The sequence below is a fragment of the Gallus gallus genome, chromosome 6, assembly GCF_016699485.2.
Source record: "Gallus gallus isolate bGalGal1 chromosome 6, bGalGal1.mat.broiler.GRCg7b, whole genome shotgun sequence".
NCBI lineage: Eukaryota > Metazoa > Chordata > Aves > Galliformes > Phasianidae > Gallus > Gallus gallus.
The window spans coordinates 27175644-27196748 of NC_052537.1; the positions used below are offsets into that span (position 1 = coordinate 27175644).

General features: G+C 40.7%; 1 long non-coding RNA gene across 4 annotated transcripts in view; it reads right to left on the reverse strand.

Moving 5' to 3' along the window:
- Nucleotides 1-7108: 7108 nt before the first annotated feature.
- Nucleotides 7109-21105, reverse strand: part of LOC101749898 — a 94664-nt gene continuing 80667 nt past the window's right edge. For 3 of the 4 annotated variants that reach the window (XR_005860985.1, XR_005860978.1, XR_005860974.1), the window contains 2 exons: nt 18221-20129; nt 7109-12519 (listed from right to left, as the gene is read on the reverse strand). This is a non-coding gene — a long non-coding RNA (uncharacterized LOC101749898). Of the gene's footprint in view, nt 12520-17696; nt 17737-18220; nt 20130-21105 lie in introns of all 4 variants that reach the window. The other variant, XR_006939781.1, reaches the window with a different exon arrangement.

The window sequence follows — 21105 nt, forward strand, 5'->3', positions numbered from 1 at the left end:
AGGAGGAAGTGTCTAGTAATGAGTCTTAGTTCAACGTATAGCCAAGTTTTGGTTATAACTAAAGAATGGATAATCTTACGTAGTTTAAGAACTGTGCTTTCTTTTTCCCCCCATGTGATTTTAATACTGAAAAAGATCATCTTGTCATTTACATTTGTGTAACAAAATGACTAAAATGACCTATCATCTATTGAATATTGCTTTCAAATCCTCTAGGCCCAGAGAAATTTGTGTTTAGGGAAACAAACTGCTCTTTCAGAAAGTAGACGTTTGATGTTGCTTCTGTCTCTGAAGCACAAACAGAAGTCTAAGCTATGGATGAGATGAGCTTTATTCTCTGCTAATGTGACATTTTCCAAATGGCATGTATCAGGAGAGGTAATTGGTGAGTTTCCAAAGAGTTTGGGGGCTGTTCCTTTTTTTGTTTGTTTGTTTGTTTTAGTATCTGCTGGTGAAAGAGTAGCCAAAAGACTTGCGTGACCATGGGTTCTGACTTTGTAATGATTATCTCAGGTACCATTGTGAGATGGTGGTAAATAGAAGCCACAGGAAGTGTAAACTGACAGCTGAGAAAGAGCCAGAACCTATCTTCTCCTGATAAAGTTCATGTAAAAAGCCAAGCAATGCTACCCAAAGTTCAGGCTGTCAAGCTGAGAAACCAGCAGAGTTCTGAATGGGGATCTGCATAGCTGATTGGTGCTGAATGATGGAGACTTGCCATTAATCTATAAAGAGAACTTCCATTAATAGTTTGAATAGGAGCGCCCAGGAAATGACTAAGAGGACGCTGACTCTCCTTCATGCAAATGCTGCCTTCTTATAATAGAGCTCTAATTCTCCCTCCTCTGTCAAAGGGATTTCTATACATCTGCCAGTATGGGTTAGACTAGGCAGCTGAGACTGATTTTGGGGTTTTATCTTTCTATTTTCAATAGTCCCGAAGAATTTGCTTAGGGGAAAAAGAAGAGGAGTAATTACATTATCATTGAAAACAAATATCTATTAGAAAGTAGCGTTCATTAGATCTCACCAATCTGATAAAGGTTATTGAAACCACAAGAGCAGACAGCAGAGTAGCATATCTCTATTGTTATATCTTTTCCTATTTTACTCTCTGTGTGTCCATACATACACATCCATGTATGTATACCTTCATATATATATTTACAGAAACACTTTCTGTAAGAAGATGTGTGCATACACAGTGAAACATTTAATTTTGATTCCTTGGCAAAGCGGACTAAAACATGTCCATCCTTTTCTGAAATATTGTGAAGTAGCAACACTGACTGCTGTGTTTTCGGGATAAACACAAGTTTATTAGAAATAGGAATAGATTTTTCATTGCAGTCTTATCAACTGGCACTGGGGAGACCATTTTGGCCAGCAAGGACCCAACAATGATACCACTGCTAGCACAAGCTCCAGAAATTTTTTCTGCTCTGTTCTGAAATTTTTCCAGACGCTCTGGCATGTATCAGATCAGAGGAGAGTGTTTTCCCCTCATGCCATCTTCCCTGTGAAAATAAAATGTCTTGAAAAGAACTCCTAGCACAGGCTCAGGAAGTGGTTTGGGAATGCTGCATGGTGCTGATGGGTTTTCCCAAATCCCTTGCCTGGAGACACGCCAGGAGGGGATTGCTGTTTGCTTAGATTCTCTGTGCACAGCCGAGGGCCTGCTGAAGCTGTAATATTCCTAATGAGATCATGGGCGACGTGCTTGTCTCACTCTGCAGAACATCAAAGCAAGCAGGAGAGGTTTATTAACCGGCAAAGGAGACTCATGTTCTTATCAGTATTACAGTATATAAAAGGGATCAGAACAGTCAAGTTAGAGAAGGGTCTGGATGCCTAGAAGCTTTTGTTCCATGCTTTAAAGTATTTTGTGAATGCAGACCAGAGAAAACAGGAAACTGAGGGGAAGAAGAAGGTGGAAGTGAGGTTTAAATGTATTGGCTCAAGATCGCTAGATGGTTTCCAGAAAAAATTGTGCAAAATAGAATGGATTTCAATTACCTACATGTACAGTCGGATAAGACAATAAGTACTGAAAGGAGGATCCACCTCCTTTCTTTTTTTTTTTTTTTTTCTGCCAAGGATTTCATAACATTCTTTTTTTGCCCTCGGTGTTCCAGTTGTCCAGATAAACAGAGTCCAGACCCTTCAGTCCTTGGAAGATTTTCGTCCTTGTCCATGGCTTTTCTGAAGAGGTGTGGAATCAAATATAACTTCCCTTCTGAGCTTGTGTTCTGTGGTTTGAGCTCTTTCTGAACTTTACATTTCAATTTTATCTTCCTCAATAAAGATTTGCTTTCACTTTTCATCAAATTTTTTCTGATTTTTTTTTTTTTTCCATTAAAATTGATATACCGGAAGCTTTGGAAGAATGTATGTTTACATATACCTGCAAAATAGTGCTGTACTGCAAAAATGTTCTAGCAAATGTACTTTGACCAGTCTGGAAAAAAGACATTGACACATGCTGTGATAAAGAGTGATAAGGAAAATTATTCGTACCATCACTTTCTAAATGAGGTACCTAAATGAAGATTTTAATAGTAGCAGTAATAGACTTCTATTGAGTTAATGGAGCGAACTGGGATCTTGCAGAGAACCATTTATGAGAGCTGGATGTCTCTCTGATAATGTGTGCAGGGGGAAGTTCAAATGTCATGAGTCCTCCCTTCCATGGAATTCCCATTCTTGGTGTTACAGAAGTGGAGATAAGTACACAATACTATTTCTTAGAAAACAGAGAAGACTTTGTTCCAGAAGTTGACATCACCTGGGGGTTAAGTATGTTGCTTGTAAGGATGATATAGATGCTTAATTTTGGATTTCTCAAATGTTTTTCATTCTCTTCCAGATTTGAATGATACTACACATGCTGTGCCTGAGCAGAGACTGCATTTATAACTGTGATGGGATTGCCACTGATCTATATCCAAAACGTAGTTTGTGGCACACCATATATTCCTCAGCTTCAGGCCCCAGCACCCTCTCTGAGTTTTGAAGACAATTTATTTTCATATCTGTGGTACCATCTGTATTGATGAGTGTCTGGTCATAGCAACATGGATGTCTGTATGAATGAACTTACTGAGAGAAAGACATGACACCAAGTAATTTCAGCTATCAAAGTACTTAATTTGGCAGCTATTTGGGATGAAAGTAGCTTATGACTTTAAAATGATATAACAGGCTAAGAACATAGTGCCTAAAAATTCTCCTTGTTGCTGCATCATTGAGTAATGGGACGGAGAAATACATTGCTGATAAAATATAAATGACATTCTCCACCTTCAAACTCTGCTGGAATCTCTCCTGATTGTCAAAAGAATGAATTACCTTCTGCTCAGCCTTGGTGCAGTGCGTATATGCTGGATCTGATCCAAGCCAGAATGTATACTGAAAATCTCAGAAAAGTCCATCTGAGTTATTTCCCTTCTGGGATCAAGAAATTCAAAATGGCCACACTGGGTGGTTTCCAGCACACAGACATTAGTATTCAGCCCACAGCATGGAGACAAAATTCAAGTTGCCATGGATTTATTAGAGGTACCATTTTACATGGCATACTATGACCTACTTTGTCTTTATTCCAAAGTAAAGGCTTGCTAGTAATCTAGAGCATCCCCTGGAATTCTTTTCAGGAATAACCATCAGCATGTTTCAGTAAACTATCCCTGCTTGTCTCAAATGGTTTGATCATAGAATCATAGAATCATAGAATCATTTGAGTTTAAAGAGACCTTTAAAGGCCATTTGGTCCAGCTCCCCTGCAATGAACAGGATCACCTACAGCTTGATCAGGCTGCTCAGAGCCCTGTCCAGCCTAACCCTAGATGCCTCCAGAGATGGGGATCAGCCATATCACCGGACAACCTGTGCCGGTACTTCACTACCCTTACTGTAAAATATATTTTTCCTTATATCCAGTCTAAACTTCCCCTCTTCTAGTTTGAAGCCATTTTCCCATTTTCTATCACAGCAGATTCTGCTAAAGAGTCTGTCCCTTTCTTTCTTACAGTCCCTTTTAGATACTGAAAGACTTCTCTCAGGTCTCCCTGGAGCCTTCTCTTCTCCAGGCTGAACAGCCCCCGCTCTCTCAGCCTGTCCTTGTAGGGAGGTGTTCCATCCCTCAGGTCATTTTTGCTTGCTTCTGCGCTTCAGAATAGATGAGACTGTCAGTAGGATGGTGGGCTCCTACTGTCTGTTAACCCTTATGTAAAAATTTTTTAGGTCTTTTTTAGTCAGACTCTCCTTGAACCATAGGCTGATGTATCCCACTACATTAGAAAGAACATTGCATGAAGCTTGTAGTGGCTGAAGAGTGAAGAGCATCAGTGTGTCAGCGTGGGGCTGGCTATAATTATACACCTGAGCACTGTTAGAATGTGTGGGGTGAGTTAATGTTTCAGCAACAGTGCACGAATCACCACCAGCATACGCTGGCTTCACTTAGAGAACTGTGAGCTGCACTGAGATAGTATTGATTTGTCTGTGTTAATGCAGAAGACTGTTGGATTTGGTGTTTGCTATGCCTTGTGTGAGGGCTAGAAGTTGCTTCTTGTCATCATAAGAACGACTACAAAAACTATGAGGTCCCAGGGAGTCTCCTGCCAGCCTGAGGGAGTATTGTTGGACTCCTTTGTTTTGTTTTGTAATTAATTTTGAGTGTGCTCTGCAGAATTAATTTTAACTGGCTGAAATACAGCTCAGAAGAACAGCCAGTGGTCTGGAAGACAGAAATGCCAGAGTTTTTGATTTCTGTCTGCCAACGTATGTAAATATGGATGTACATGCAGATCTTACAAATGTATGTTTCTCATATTCTCAAGGATTCTTATGGTTAGGCTGCAAATTACTAGAAAAGTATTACTCTCTGCATATTGTTTTCCCTGTAGGGGAAAAATGAGGGACAGAAATGTGATTTTCTTGGCGTCATAAAGCAGGTTCGAGGCATGGCTCAGGAGCTGGTCCTGGGCTGGATTGCCTCAGCCATCAAGTCCCTGGGAGAACATATTTTATGATTAAAAGTCCTCTTCTAATGACCCATATCTTCTATACAGACACACGTCATCCCATAATGTCAAAATTCTAAAGAAATAAAAATCTCTGAATTGGTTGCTATGAAGAATGCTTTTTTATTAGGCTGACTTCTCTAATTAGAAGTTATTGGGGCTTTACCAAAGTGATACCAAAGTGTTTATTAGGGACACTGAATAAAACACAGCCTTCTGCTAATGGTGATTGTCTCCCATTATTAGTACTAGTGGCAATGTCTCCCCACAGTACTCCGTCATCCATGGATTTGCTACTGATTACAGATGTGTTCCTGAGAGTGCAAAAGGTAAAGGGATTTTTTTGGTTATATTTTTTTAATTTTAGCTGAAGGCAATTTATGGCCCAGAGCTATCACAGGTAAATGCATTAGTTCTCCATAACAAGGAAAGAAATCTGTGGTGTGTCTGGGAGCTCTCATGATCCCAGCACATATTTATTAATACTAGCTGGAATGCAAATCAGAAATGTTGCCTCTTAAAAAGCCCAAAACAGAACTTGTAATGAAAAGAATGTCAAACAAATCAAAACCTCGCATGATCTTTTCCGATCTGCATGGAGCTCTCTGAAGAAGCTTTGCCAGAACAATTTCCCTACAAATCTGCTTCTGTGCTGTTAGTTTATCTTCCAATAGCAGCAGACAAAAGTGTGATGACTTCACATCTGTTAAGCCATTATTTTTTCATGTGTGGGGGTGACATTGCCATTCGCTGATGCACCGTAATGACGCATAATGGCTTGGTGATACAAGTGGGCTGGCACTGCTCTCTGCCACCAGGAGTCTGCAGCTGTGGCTCTGTTGGGTGGGGAGAGATGCAGCTTTTTCTCTTCAGGTTTCAGCATGACATAGTGGTGGGATAATTTTAAGTGCAAGCAGGGTGTAGAGAAGTCATCATCTGCTTGTGGGGCAGTAAACAAGATTTGAGAGCATGAAGGGCATGTGGGAACTTGCTGATGTTGGCTGAAACTATCAACCAGAGCCAAATAAGCTGTTTTCACTGTAGGGAAAAAATGTGCTTCAAAACAAAGACTGATGCAAAATCTCAAAATATTCTGCTTCTAGTCCTGTATGTGGAAGAGATATGGCCAAACTTGATCTTGGTACGAGAAAGGAAAGGCTTAGGAATTATTTTTAATTGTTAATACTTGAGTGCTGCTTATAAATTCCAAAGAGGGAAACAACATATTGAATAATAAACATACTAGTCTTCTTATTGCAAGATTATGGGGGTCCAAGATCATCTCACTTCCAGTCTTCTGCCAGGTTCTTTAATTTCCCTCCAATTTTGCACCACATCCTTTATGTTACTGTGCTTAGAGCAAGCGAGTCTCCTGCAAATTTCTCTTATGTGATTCCTACCTCTGCTAAAATGTAGCTTCAACTTTCCTCTAACCTATGAAAATGAAACTGCATACTGTCCTATGTGAGCCCACGTGAGTCATTTACATCAGTTCCTATATCTCTGAATTACTATTGCAGCTGCTGATGGTCAGATATTACAGATATCTTAGCTGTATGTATTGGTCAATATCTTCAATCATCATATAATCTATGTTATAATCACAGTTGCTTTTCTTTGGGGGCCAATTCCTCTCCTTCCATGCTGCCCTCAGCTCCTCTAGTGGCTGCTGAATAGGGATTACTGCCTCCTTCTGCAGGAGATGAGGTTTCTAAGGCTCTGATGGGCAACAGTTCCTTCCATACTCATTCACTCCTTGTTGCTTCTCTGTCTGTTTCTGGGTGGAGCTAATCTGGTGCAGCTCTTCTTGCCACGTCATTGCAGGCACAGAATGCACAGCTCTGCTTCTGGGCGTCCATTTACAGAGCACTCAATTCTCATCCCAGAGCATTCTGATGCCAGTGGTTTGACAGGAATGCCGTTGTGACTGTGTAGTATCCAGTAGTATCTCTTTTGTACTGCTTTTGAGCACTTCTATATAAAGTTACAGCATCTCTTTCCTCCTCTGGTCCTACATGAATAGCCTTTATGAACATAATCTCATCCCAAATAAGATTTATTAAAAAGAGAAAGAGAAAAGGAAATTGGAAAAAAGAAAGCAAATGTTTATTTAACATTCAACATAAATTTATTTACATTCCTCATAATCTAAGCTAGATAAAACATTTCAGCTGCACGAGAAAAGAAAAAAGAAACACAAATGATTCACCTTCCATTAAAATCAATCTTCTGTTTATTTAAATCCTCTGTTATTATGAACTTTCTCTAGAAAGACATGTGAATGTGCTACCAGTTTCCCTGGAGAAAACTGTAGTAAGAAACAGATCAGAGGGAGAGTTCATCACCTGCCCTGACAGGTGGTTCCTCGGGGTTGTTATCTTACCCGTCATTAACAGGTGCTTTTCAAATGCTCAATTACCTCTTTCACAGATTGTCTTGCTCAGGTTGTAACATTTCAGCAGAGCAAATGCTATCTGGACGTCAGCTTTATCACATCTTCTTGTACATCAATTTTCCCTTTGAGTCAATTCTTCCTGCACTAAAAATATGAACTATGGGCAGATCCCTGGACTTGGCTTATCATTTGTCTGAGCTCTGAGTCTTATAAGGTTTTGATTGTGTTTGCAGGAGACAGGTCAGAATTGGACACCCTGAGCTGACTGCATCAAACTTTCTGATATTTGAAATCTGAAATCAATCTGAGGTTTGAAGTACCTCTACCATCAAGAAATAACACATAAAATGCAATTACTCTTTGTCACTCTAACAGAATGTAACTTGTTCTTGGTAGTCCAAAAATGCAAGAAATAAAGAAAAAAGTCTATAAGCAGATACACAACCAAGGTAAGCTAGTGGCACGACAACCTGAGCTGTATGGGATGTGTGTGACTGAGACCACTCTTGTGCCACTGCCTTCTAAATCAAGAATGAAGGCAGTGGATGGCTAAAATGAAGACACTTGACTTAATGGTGCTACCTTGTTCTAGCCTGCCACAAAATAACAAGGTAATTAGGCGAGGCTGTGTCTGAATAATAAGTAGATTGTCATTGTGGGCTATAGGAAAGAAGGCTTGTCTCACTGCTTCTCAGAAAACAGAGGGAGTTCTTACGTGGGGCTGAGGTACAGTGCTGTGTCCCCATGAAAGCTGGACAGGAGGAGAAGGGTCTGTACCAAGACTTCTCCTGAGAGGAGCTGCTGGAATGATGGTGGTGCTGTCTTGGGCTCAGCCTTATCAACATGAATTTGCAACCAGATCAGTCTTGCACATAGGCTCATGGAGAAACCCACATCAAATATTCCTTAATGTCCACGAGAGATGTTGCAGTCCTGATCCCAGCTTGATGAGCCATATAAGTGTGACATCTACGTAGACAAGAGTAGCATTACTTTTCTTTTGGCTACTATGCCATTCCCATAAATTGCTCGAGCAAATGTCTTTGACGTGGGAACGGTTTAAAGCTGAAAATAAAGCACTCTGGCCATCCTTCTCTCTGTTTTCCTAAAGGATCAGAGGGACCAGGCCTTTCTGCGGATCTTTTAATGCAGTTCTATTGCCTTTACCAAAGCTAGATTTGGCAGCTATTTTTATAGAGAAAGCTGTACAGCTTGCACAGTATTTTAGATTTTCAAAGCAGTCTAGGGGATTTCAGACACATATCTTCCATTTGCTTTAATATACCCTCACTTTAATGAAAGATACGTGCCTGAATCCCCCCAGCTGCTTTGGAAGCCTTAGCTATAGAGTCTGATTTAAAGCCCACTGAGATCAGATCTCTCCACTGACGTCAGCGGGCTTTGGACAGTACCGATGTGAAGGAGTTTTCATTATTGGATGTATCTGTAAAAGGCCGAATCTAAGCCAGCTCATACTGTCATATTCTTAATTTCAGGAAGACCTTGCTTGTCACCACTAATGGCCACAGTCACAGAGCAGTAGAGCAGTACCACTTTCCAGGTGATGAATGATTAAATAGCTGCAGACACAGTGAAGTTTTTAATGCAATCATTGTTAGAGATGGATCAGGGCAGGGGTTAATGTTGCCTGAGAGACATTCACTGTAATTACAAGGGTCACACAGGATGCCCAGAAACAAGGAAAAGATTTTGAGATGGTAGCACAGAATGAAAGTAAAGGCCAGAAACATGTTTCACACCTCCTTACACAATGCTTGGCTGTTTTTCTCTTTCTCTTCATCTTTTTTTTCTGAAACATCCAAGATAAGTTTCAACTGGAAAGAGAGGGGTAGGAGGTACTAGTGTCCTCTGTGATGCAGATAAGCCTTTCTGGGACCTGTTTGCCTTCTCTTTTAAGCATTTAAGGTTAAGCTATGTATCAGGAAAGACTTCTCCCCTACATCAGAACAGTAGGGACTGTTTTCATTTGAAAGTAGGATGGAGGGAAAATGAAGAAGTTTACAGGAAACACAGATTGTGTGTTCGCTGTAGTCCTCTCTCTTAGGTCCCTCAAAGATTTCCATTCTATTTCTGGGGCCACAGGGCAGTGGCAATGCTGCCTGTCTCTTCTGTGGGCAGGAGCATGCAGCTTTGATTTCCATGAGCATCCAGACTTTCATTATAAGCTCCAGAAAGTTCCCGCACCTCAGAGAGAGTAGATTTGGTTATGTTGAATTCCCTGCCAGCCCTTAGAGAAAGCCCAGATTAGTAGAGTTAACAGCCGTGTATTGTCAGAAGCACAGATAAAACCTCCAACATTATCTTTTGGATTTTAAGTTGTCTTTTTTCCCATGAGTTTTTCCATTCTGACCCATCAGCCACACTCGTCTAATGGAAATAGCTGCAAGTGAGACTGGGGCATCATTGTCTGTAGGCTGAGGCCATGGACTTGTGAATTTGAACTATGCTAATGTAAAGTTTTGGATCTCTTCTCATCTTTGGAAAAATGTTCTATCAGCAGGAAATTCCAGGAATCATGTCATGTCGGTGTGCACAATACAGAACAAGAACACATATTAATTTGGAAAGATGATATTTTGAACAATTTTTATGTTTTATGTTTTCAAGTGTTCCAGAGGGACTCAAATCAAGAACCTGTACCTCCTTGCACCTCCTTGGCCTGTAAGCATTCCTTCCAACTCTAAAGATTCTATGATTCTCTGATTTGATGTTATGTTCTTTAGTTTGATTTATTAAAAGGATTATGAGTCATGGAAACAGCGCAAAGTAAATAAATGAATCTATCTAAAACTGGAGTTGTTCCTTTTCTATAACGAATGCAAAGTCCATTCAAACAAGCAGTTCATTTCTCAGCAACACGGTATCACTCCACTGATGGTGCATCATTTGTGGTCACAGCATAAAAGGAGTTTTCCACAAAGCTGAGAAACAGTGTGCAGCTCAGGAGAAATATCCCATCTTGTGCTGCTTCATTCTCTGTGATTGTAATTCCAATGATTCACAGGCAGATATTTTGGATCTGTGTGTCTGTCTACGTATACATACGTATGCGCTTACATCTATACTTACAGACGTCTCCCCCACACTCTTATTTTGGAATATGATTCCTATGTGTGACTGCAGACAAACCCTCACATTTCATGTAAAGCAGTGGTAAGCTGTTAGAGAGTGGTGTCATAGATTGTTATGACAGGTTAGTCAGAAAACTGACACGTTAGAGAGAAGTAACATATCCATCTGAAAAGGCTGAAGAACTGACAAGAATGTAGTTACACATACAGTTTAGAAGTATATAGGCATATGAAAGCCCACTATAAAGCTGCTGTCTGCATTACAGTTTCTCCATATATCTGCAGTATTGTTATGTACAAGTCTCATGTATATGCTCTGGACTAGCTGTAACTTGATAAAAACTGTTTCTGTTCTGTTGGCTTTAACAGGGTTATCCAAATTCATAGCAGCTGATTATTTGTTGTGCTGAATGTACAAACTGTCACCAACACCCATCTTGTTTCTGAGGAACTTACTTATTTTATCATTTGAACTATCTTAAAAATCTCAGGGGAGATGTCAGATTCCCTGATTTTTCTGAGCTGCCTTTAGTGCAAGTAAGATATTTACATGTACATCTGCGCAATGTAATTTGGACTGTAGCAGTGATGCCATAGCATCAAAAATTTGTTTCTATCTGAATATGCTGATTTAGATGCCTCAGAAAATTGCTCATAATCTACACATTTGTCCATAGACTGAAAAACCTGCTGTTAGTAATCAAAGGCAATTGCTACCCATGTTTCGTGCTGAGAGCTAGTTTTTATGCTTGGGGCTTTCTCCATAGGCCTACGTATATGTCTCTGAAATCAGTTTGCTTCATTTTTCACTTAGCTTCACCAGAATAGATTTGCAACTTTGGTGTTAGAAGATAGTGTTGCTGCCTTTCTCACCATATTTGTCTCCTAGGAAAAAAATAATATTTTTTTTTGTGGCAGGTTGGTCTAAACTGACACACAGAAAGAAAGCAATAACATGGATGGCGAAACTGTAGGGGAAGGAAAATACCCACTCATCAATGCTCCCTCATATTACTTTTGCTGGGTTAAATTTCAGACTATCTGATTTTTATCCCAAGTCAAATATTTCATTTCAGCTGAAGTTTGGGTGGTATTAACAGAAAGAATAGCCAGAATCTAACATTTATAGACACAGTCTCATAGCCTTTCTTTCTCATCCTTGTTTTTGTTTTTGTTAATACCCTTCCTGTTTTTGGAGAAGCAGAGCCCTTTTTCAAACAGTGCTGCAGAGAACAACTGCTTGGGGACTGAGTCACGTGTCAGCATCTGTGCCAAGTTCCTGGTAGGACAGGGAGCACTTGAGCCATCCCATTGCTAATCAAACAATCTGGCGACATCCTGCCAATCCTGTCCTTGTCATCTGCTGCTCCCTCTGCACGCACATTCGATTAGCTTGGCATCAGTCTTCCAGCTGCACACCAAGTTTCTTTCTCCTTGCTACCAGCCAAAGGAGGCAGGGATGGACTGATTTAAAAAGCTTGGCTCATCTTAGCTGGCTTATGACAAATATATTCTCAAATTAGTCCTGCAAGTCACTTTTTCTTAGTTAGAAATGATTTTTTTTTACAATAGGCTGTGACATATTTTATTTTATTTTATTTTATTTTATTTTATTTTATTTTATTTTATTTTATTTTATTTTATTTTATATCTTTTAGACTGTTGGTCTGATTTTTCTGTCCCAGGCTCATTTTCCCAGTCACATTCTTAGGTTTTGTTTCTGAAAAGTGGGAACAGTTTCCCTTTGAGAATATAGAGCACATAAGCAGATAAAACCACATTGCTGCTTTCAGACCACAATCACCCATGTCCTTAAAGTTAAACATATCTCTAAGTACTGGTAATGCATGGTAATGCAAATGAGACCCAAGACTACTAACAGAAGTATATCAGTTTTCCTGAGCATGGAGTCTTGGTGTCTCCTCCTCTGTGCATGATGTCTCCCAGAGGTTTGGCTGATTCACAACCTCCTTGCTCTTGGGTTGTTGTTTCCTTCTTGAATCTCCTCCTTGCCAAAAGAAAAGAAGACCAGGAAGAGGGTTACAAAAGCAGAAATCCCCTTGGACAATTCAAATCAAAGATGAAGAACTGCTGCTCATAAAGCACGGCTGGAATCGCTCCCACATGCCAAGAAAGGTCAGTGAGAGTGAATGCCTGTGGAGAGTTTGTCTGTAGGGGTGGATAATTTTCAGTGACAGAAGATTTCCCAAGAGTACACAGCAAAAGGAAAAGGGCTTTGAAAACAAGCAGCTCATTTTCTCTTGGGCTAAGGCCGCCCAGTTAAGTTTTGAGAGCACAATCAGGGCTAAAAATAAATATGAAGCTCTTTATTGCATTACAGTAGAAGCAGGCCACACAGGTACTTAATCTCATGAGGCTGGACATCAGGTATCCAAACATCCGTATAGATGTGAACAACAGACATCAGATCAAGCCTCTGCAGCAGTGTATTTACAGTCTAAAAAATGATTAGCTTTCAAAACATAAGAAAGGACTGAATCTTAGAGGTTAAGCCTTCACAGTAAATAAGTGGATTATGTATTCTTAGGGATCATGGAGTTAGGCTGCTTTTCCCACCCCTGGTGCTACCTTAGGTAATGTAATATGAAATGACTCAGCTCATATCAGCGTGTACCAATTATTTGCAACAGAGTGAATATGAGTGAAGTGCGTGTAACACCGGCCCTTTGAAATTCATATTAGCAGAGATTTTGCTATCATTTACTAGGAATAGAATTTCCTTCCTGATCAGCTCTGTGCTGCACTGTCTGTCATCATCGTCACCACAATGAAATGCTGATGGTGAAGAGCTGACGATGACAGACAGGAATGAAGTTCATGAGAGACAAACACTGATTTGTAACCAAAAATCCTATCTGTGGAATGATTTTTCTGCATCCCCCTTTGGACACCTGCTTCTTGTTGGTTATCCACAAACTGTGCACCCATTCTACTGTGGGTTGTAGCTAACTCTACTGCAGTAAGCCTGTCTCTGGTGCACGCACTGATTCCACGCTACAGCTCCTTGGGCAGCAGGTCAGATAGTGATTTCCCACCTTAATTCCCTAGTTACAGTCGCTCTGTAATTGCTTTTTAAATTGAATCATTTCATACATCTGTTATTACAGAGTTATGAAGCCCATGGAATTGTGACTGGCACATGGCACAGGGAGGGATGAAGACCTTTTGAGGCAGGAAAGCTTTCAGGCAGGGAGCAGTCCCAGGGAAGTCACTGGTGTGCAATGGCCACAAAAGGAAAAAAGAGGATGTCTCACTTTAACTATGCCTGCAAATGCAGAAGCAACTTCTGTAAGGCTGTTTAATGATATAGTCCTTCACACTTGGGATATACTGGATCTCAGTTATGAGCCCTTTTACAGCCTTTAAAGACCTCTATACCCAAAGTATTTTTTCAGAGTTCAACATGAGCCAGGATCATTCTCAGGCAAAATGGAAAAAAAAATACCCAGTCATTTTGGCTGAATAGCAATGTGCATCCAAGCTGGAAATCTGCTGAGCCACCGATATTGTGGAACATTTTTATCTGGAGACTTTCCTGTGATCTAAACAAGCAGTTTTTAATTTGCAAGAAAATAGTTAGGGGGTTGGCTTCATAATTAATTTCTGTGTAAGACACTGTGCTTATTATCTCTGCAGGTACACTGTACAACCTCTTAACAGTATAGTTGATTTCTAAGCATTACATTAAAGTCCTTTTAGGTATTATAATATGGCAACATGTCCCTGACTCCCAGTGAATCTATGACTGTGTTCTCCTGGACTGGGACAACTTTTCATATTTTTTCATTATTCCTGTAAGTAGAAATTGCAAATATCGTCTGTAAAGGATGAATGTTATACAAAGGAAGCAGGTAGAGAACTGGGCTTGGAATCAGTTCTTGAACTGGGAGTCAGGTTAGTCAGCTAATTCTTGTTTCAGGGCAAGTTATCTGCTTGTCTGAGGTCACCTGCGCAATCTCATAGCAAGACTGAACCTTGAGTTGGACTTTGGCTCCTTTCTGTATTGAATTTCCTTGCAAATGATAAAGTGCATTTCCACTATAAAGAAAATACGCTGTCTTGTTTTCTTTGCCTCCAGTGTGCTATTTCCCTGGCAAATGGTGATGCACTGAATACGTTAAGCAGCCTTATAAATTCATTTTTTGGTAGCTTAAATTTGTTGTAATTTGGTACGTTAAGCAATTCTCCATGTAGCATTGTACTAAAAGAAAAGGCATTAAAAGGCTACCAAAGTTGCTGATACAGTATTTATTATCTGAAAATAATGACCATCACTGAAAACAGATCAATTGGATTTGAGCAAACTAATCTTATGACTATCAATTAAGGCCACATTTTCTGAGGACCTAGTTTTATGACTTCTTATATAGAAGTAAATCCATCTTTGAATTTCAAACTTGCAATGTGGGGTGAACTTGGGATATAACCGGCCAACATTCCCCCTAAACGGGATGTTGTTGCTATGGAAGAGTAAAATAAAGAAAATGCAACACTGTATTTTCCCAGTCTGGAGAGGGCTGCTTTCTCAACCATCAGTTGCTTTGAGTTTGCTTATTTGTGGAGTTAGTGATGATCATAGCTCCCAAGGGATGTTTCTACAATGCATTTGTCCAGATCCTTTTTGAAGCCATAAACTTCTTCTGCCTGCTTAACCCATATCCTGCAGCAAGGAGATCCAGAACTCTTCACTGTGTGAAGTATATACTTTTCTTTGTTCTAAACATTCCTCTGTTAATAAACTATAGATGCCTCTTAGTTCTTGTTTTATTTATTTTTTTGCCAGAAGCAAGACATTCCCACACCACACAAGATTTAGTGGTCTTCCATCATACAACACCTCCCTCCCCCAATTCATCTCTTTTCCAGACCAGTCATCAAACCTACATCCTTCTTCTTCATGTGTATGCTATTCTGCACCTCTATAAACATGTCGAAATCCCATGAAATTACCCAGGTCAGGGTGAATTCAATGACAACTAAGACACCAATGACTTGCCCAGTACTCCAGAATCCATAGGCTAAGGAACAATGAGAGCTTACCAGCTCCTCCTGTCACAGAGCCCAGATGAGCCTTCCTGGTCACAATAGGGCTTTTCTTTCCCTGAGCTGGAGCTACTCTTGCCTGCTAACATTTCACATTTTCCTGGCTGCCACTTTACACGTTTGCCTTTGAGTTTCTCACCTTCCTGAAATGTTTATTCTCTTGAGTCCTCCCTTACAGCAGATCTAACATCAGGGAGCAGACACTCTTCAGTCTCTGAGCCAAAGCCTTGGGCTGATAAGAGGATTCAACTCTGAATCTCTTCAGTATAAAACAAAAACATGAAATTGAAGTGTAAAAGGACTGGAAATTCTAGCGAGAGGCTATGCCTTGCAGCTGTGTGCTCAACACTTCAATACCAGCAACTGCAGTGCAGCCCCTTCTGGGGCAGGGAGAGAGTCCTGCTCAGCACCCCTCTGAACCAGAGCAGGTGTGATAAAAAGGCAATTTAGAAACAACGAGACAAACCCTCATGGGGAATGGTGAGGTGCTGCAGTGCTTTTTACTGCAGCAGAAAAGAGAACTTTAAATCTTGCACATCTCAGGGAGCGAACATTTAATCTGTGTGATATTTGACATTGCTTTCTGTAAACATGTGAAGGATCAGTCAGATGCTTTTGAGGCTGGAACTTAAAATTCCAGGGAGTTTAGGCCAGGCATTTATCCCTGCTAGCCATTGTCTGTTAGCGCAGAGGCTGCAGAAGTTCACTTTTTTTACTCTCCCAGCAAGTACACGAACAACAGCAAGAAACTTTCTACTTTTTACACTTGCCATGAAAAAGTAGGAGCAGAGCAGGAATAGGATCCTGTCTGGATATTACAGAAAGCCACAATAAACTTTCAAAGGCATTTTGCTGGTTTGAGCATCACAAGGAAGCTCTCTTCTGTAAATCCCATCCCATACACGGATAATTCTGTCTCTGGTGTTCATTCTTACTTCACATATTTTTATAAGAGATGGTCTCTAGATGTACAAATTTCATCTATGACTCAAAGCCAGTATTGTAAAAACACTGTAGATTAAACAGCAGTGATTTAATTGGAAAGTAGCTTAGGTCTTACTGAGCAGCTGCAGAACTGAAAATCTGCCCAGAAGCACACAGATGGATCTAACTGTCTCAAGACAGCACCTAGATTGCAGCTATCATGTGGATTATGAAGACAGTAAACGCATTGCATCCATCATTCGGTTGGGAAGAGTTTTGGTTCAATGTCTTACGAAGAAGAAGTAAAAAGCTCTATCGAATACCCTGCAGACAAGGAACATTTTTCCAAATTGATTTTGGTAGAAAAAGGTTCCCTTTCAATCTTGCCTCGTATAAAGTAGTATTTTTGCCTTAGGAAAATAAAGGATAAAGTGAAACTTTTCCTACTTTCTTTAATTGTAGAACAAATCCTTAATAAAGCTAAAAAATAGTCGGAAAATGAATGACAATTTACTTCCTTTTTGAAGGTAGTGTTTTCGTTTGTAACACCAAAGGAGAGAGTGGTTCTTCAAATGGGAAAAATAGCACTTAAAGTGAAGATGCTACTCTTAGTTATTGTGTGAGACAGGTTTTATAAAGACTTTAATGTGGAAAAATAATGAAAAAATGGCATTTTGAAAATGAGAATATAAAAATAGTAATGCTTGGAGTGAGAAAACAACACCCTTTTTATCGGAACACCAGTTTCAACAAGTGATTACTGCACCTCGGGCAGACATAATGCTAGTAACAATATGTTGGATATTTGGAATACTTTGTCATATTTTAGATATTTTTTTTTTACTTGGAATATTTTGTCAGAAGGGAATCTAGTTCACTTTACATTATTAATGTGATCACTGCTGACCATTAAGAAGTGCTGCCTGAAAAAATTGCACTAAGTGTAGAATTAGATTCTCTCTATTTTCACATGAATCAGCATTATATAAACATGAAGGCAAAGCTGCTCAAAGATCCAATCCAAAGCCCATTAAAAATCAATGAAATCTTTGCAATGAGCTTCTAGTTTGGGTTACCTCCCCACTGACTGTAAATTAAATTTATCTGTCAGGCAGCAATAATACAGTGATATAATTAACTTGCTTAGAATACAATCACTCCAACTTTCATTAAAAGTGATGAGTTTCTTTCAATTACCTTGCCGAGATGCATTTTGTTGCTGTTTGCTTGTTTGGTGCTGAAGGAAAAAAAAACACAACTATTTGGTTAATTACCCTCTGGACTGGTGATTGTTGCTATAATGGAGTCTGACTTCCAGGGTCATGTTTGCAAATGCAGTGACAAATAGGGACATCTGTGGAGGGGGGGCAATCACAACCATTTTCATAGCAGAGCCAGGAGCATGCTCATCTCACCCAGAAGTTAATGAGAACTCGGTGCAGCATTGATTCTGCCTCAGCAGCTGTATGGGTGGTGAATGAATATTGCAATAAACGGCTGCACACATTTCCAAGCAGTGACAGACAGGTAAAGTGAAAATGCAGACCCTGGAGCATCTTAGAGTCTGGGTAAACCATTTCTTGTGGCCTCTTTGTTCTGAAAAATCCCCTGACAGACACACTGCTGCCTTGTACTTCAGGATTTCACTGGACTTAGGAAATTCAATAGTTCTCAAACTGTGCCTTCTCTGGGGGCAAGAGCTAGGATTGAGTGGCAATCACCTCCTCTGCTGTGGCTCATCCTTTCTCAGCAGACTCTCAGGCCGCCTTCGAGCGAATCTTCCATTCTTCCTTGTCTAAATCTCGGGTCTGAGCAGGACGACAGAGAGATGGAGAGACTTTCTCTTCTCTTAACTCCGCAATACTTCTCACCCTTGCATCTTCATGGAAGCTGCAGAAATGAGCCGCACCAAACCACAGTAGGGGAGAGAAGAGCATTAAATAAAAATGAGACCGAACCGAGCAGAGCTACGAGGAACTTGGCAGAACAGATTCCCATGGGTTCACATGAGCATCTTCAGCTGCGATGCACTGAACACCCGCCAACAGCACAGCAGCCACAGGGGTTGCTTCAGCCTGGGCTGCAGGAGGACACGCCAACTGCAGTGAGAATTTTCCCTGCATTTGCTCCCTGTCACAGCTGTATGCACATTAAGGTTTACAGTCCTCTCTCCTTTCTTTCCCCTTTCGATCTCTTTCTTGAAAGAGTTGGAAAGCTGACGAAACTTGAAAAGAAAATCCCCTGATTTCAGATGCAGGCATAGCTAGGGGGGAACGTAAGTGTCTGTTTTCAGCTGGGCTGCTTTTGACCTAGCAAACTAACCACAGCTATTTCTTTATTCTTTAGAAGTCTGAGGCAGGGGACATTTGAAAGCACGAGGGTCACAGAGGAGAGTCACAGCATAGTGTCAGCGCTGTGATATCAGCAGTTGGAAAAAGCTTCAGACGCACCTTTAAGCATAGGCTTAGAGCTAAATAAATCATGGCCTAGTAATGGACAGACCAGAGGTAGGGGAAAGATTTTGTTAGAGTTGACCTGGAAGAATCTGGAGAAATGGAGCAAAGAAAAAAAAAAAAAAGGATACATATATACATTTTTAATCTGGGTGAACTTATTCTGTTTTCACATTATTTAACAGCTGTTTTAATATTAAAATCTACTTTAATTTTAATGAGGTAAAAATGCCATTTAGGAGGCAAAGAAACAAAACAGAAAGGTTGCAGTTTGAGAACACTGACATAAGAATTGGCCGTGTCCTTTCTCATTGTCCTTTCTTGCCCCTTACCCACCTGCAAAAAGTCCATGTGTCACACCAACCAACTTGTCAGTTCTTCTGGAAATCCATTTTTAGGTGAATTTTGTATTCATCTGAGAGGACTCGTTGAGCTCCCCTGAACCAGTATTTGATGCATGGCTTATGGTTTGTCTGTCTTACGTAGGAAGAACTCTATGTTGTAGATAAGTTCTCCAGTGCAAAACCTGCCCCTGAGCCTTCCTTCAGAGGCACAAAGCAGTCTCCTTTGCTTGGCAAAACATGCTCTGGCTGGCACCTGCAGACTCCTGAGCTGTCTAGCACAGTTCTTCCAACAGAAACAGAACAGACTTGGAGCATCCATCCATTTCTGCAGGTGCAGAGGAGCAGAGAGAGTACCAGTGTGTATCAGGAGAAAAGATGAGGCAGTGTTTTTCTCTTAAAAAGTCAGAAAGCCTCTGCAGCTTTCACTTTTCAGCCTCAGCCTTCTGCTTGCAAGAATCCTCACTTGCAAATCCTATTCAATAGCAACTTGTTTTAATTATTTTTGTACCTTGGTCCGTGCTTACTCTGAGTCCAATCCAGAAGAAGGCACCCATTTAGCAGTCCGGGTCTGCAGTGACACCTATTAAACGTGGGATAATAAACATTTTGCCAGTTGGCAGAATTAAGCAGAAGCTGGGTTCAGCAGGCAATAACATTTTGCTGCCTGAGTAGATACCTGTAAGCAGGGCAAATGATGCAATTCACCCTTTAAACTCCTATTTATGTCTCTCTGTTTAGGATTCCCTTAGGATTTTCATTCTTCATTCTGCCCCATCTTCTTTAATGCACATGATGATTAGCAAGGAACTGCCTTGTTAAATCTGTCTTTGCACCTAGAAAATATCCAAAGGGCTGAATGATACTCTAATTAAAATCTATTTGCTTCATACTTCCTCTGTACTCATCACAGCTTTCCTCTGTGACCTCAGTGTATCTCTTGGCGTTATCTCAGCTGTTACCCTACTCTGTTCCTCCTGCTGTGGGTGGATTGGTTACAGCTCAGTAGGTTGGTGTGAAGTTTGCAGAGAGCAGCAGAATTTTGCACTCTGAGCTCCCTTAGCCCACAGGCTCAATAAACACAGGGCTTTTCACCACTGAGCTCAGAGTCACAAGTGCAAACAGTGCCGGGCTGGCAGCCTGGGGAGAGGTAACCAGAGGACAAGAGGTGAAATATGCTGTGATTATTCTATTCCAGAGCAAAGCCAATCCCATGGTAAAGCTGTGAGCTGAAGGACTACGAAGTCATCTGCACTGGGATGTTTCCCGTGAAGTACTGAGGGACACGGTTAGTGGGCATGGTGGTGGTGGGTTGGCATTTAGACTAGATGATCTTAGTGGTCTTTTTGAACTTTCGTGATTCTACGATTCCAAGTGTGCCTGCAAGACAGGGCAGGTTATGATCCTGGATGCAGGTTCAGTTATTAGAGGTACAGGATAGGCACATTGGAACAACTTAGGGATGGTGGTGGTGGTGGTGAGACCCTGGAACAGGTTGTCCAGTGAGGTTGTGAATGTTCCCTCCCTGGGCTGGATGGGGCTGTGACCAACCTGGTCTAGAGGGAGGTATTCCTGCCTATAGCATGCGGGTTGGAACTAGGTGATCTTAAACGCCTCTCCCAACACAAACTAGTCTATGATCCTATGATAAATCAGTTTTATGTGGATTCTCAGTATAAACTGAATGCACACAAGATCAGTGTCCTTCCTCAGAGCCATCTGTGATTCAGTCTGCACCTTTACTGCAATATGTCTGCAAAGCAGAAAACTCCCAACAAGCTCCTTCCTTGGAACATGGCCGAGTCATGCCCT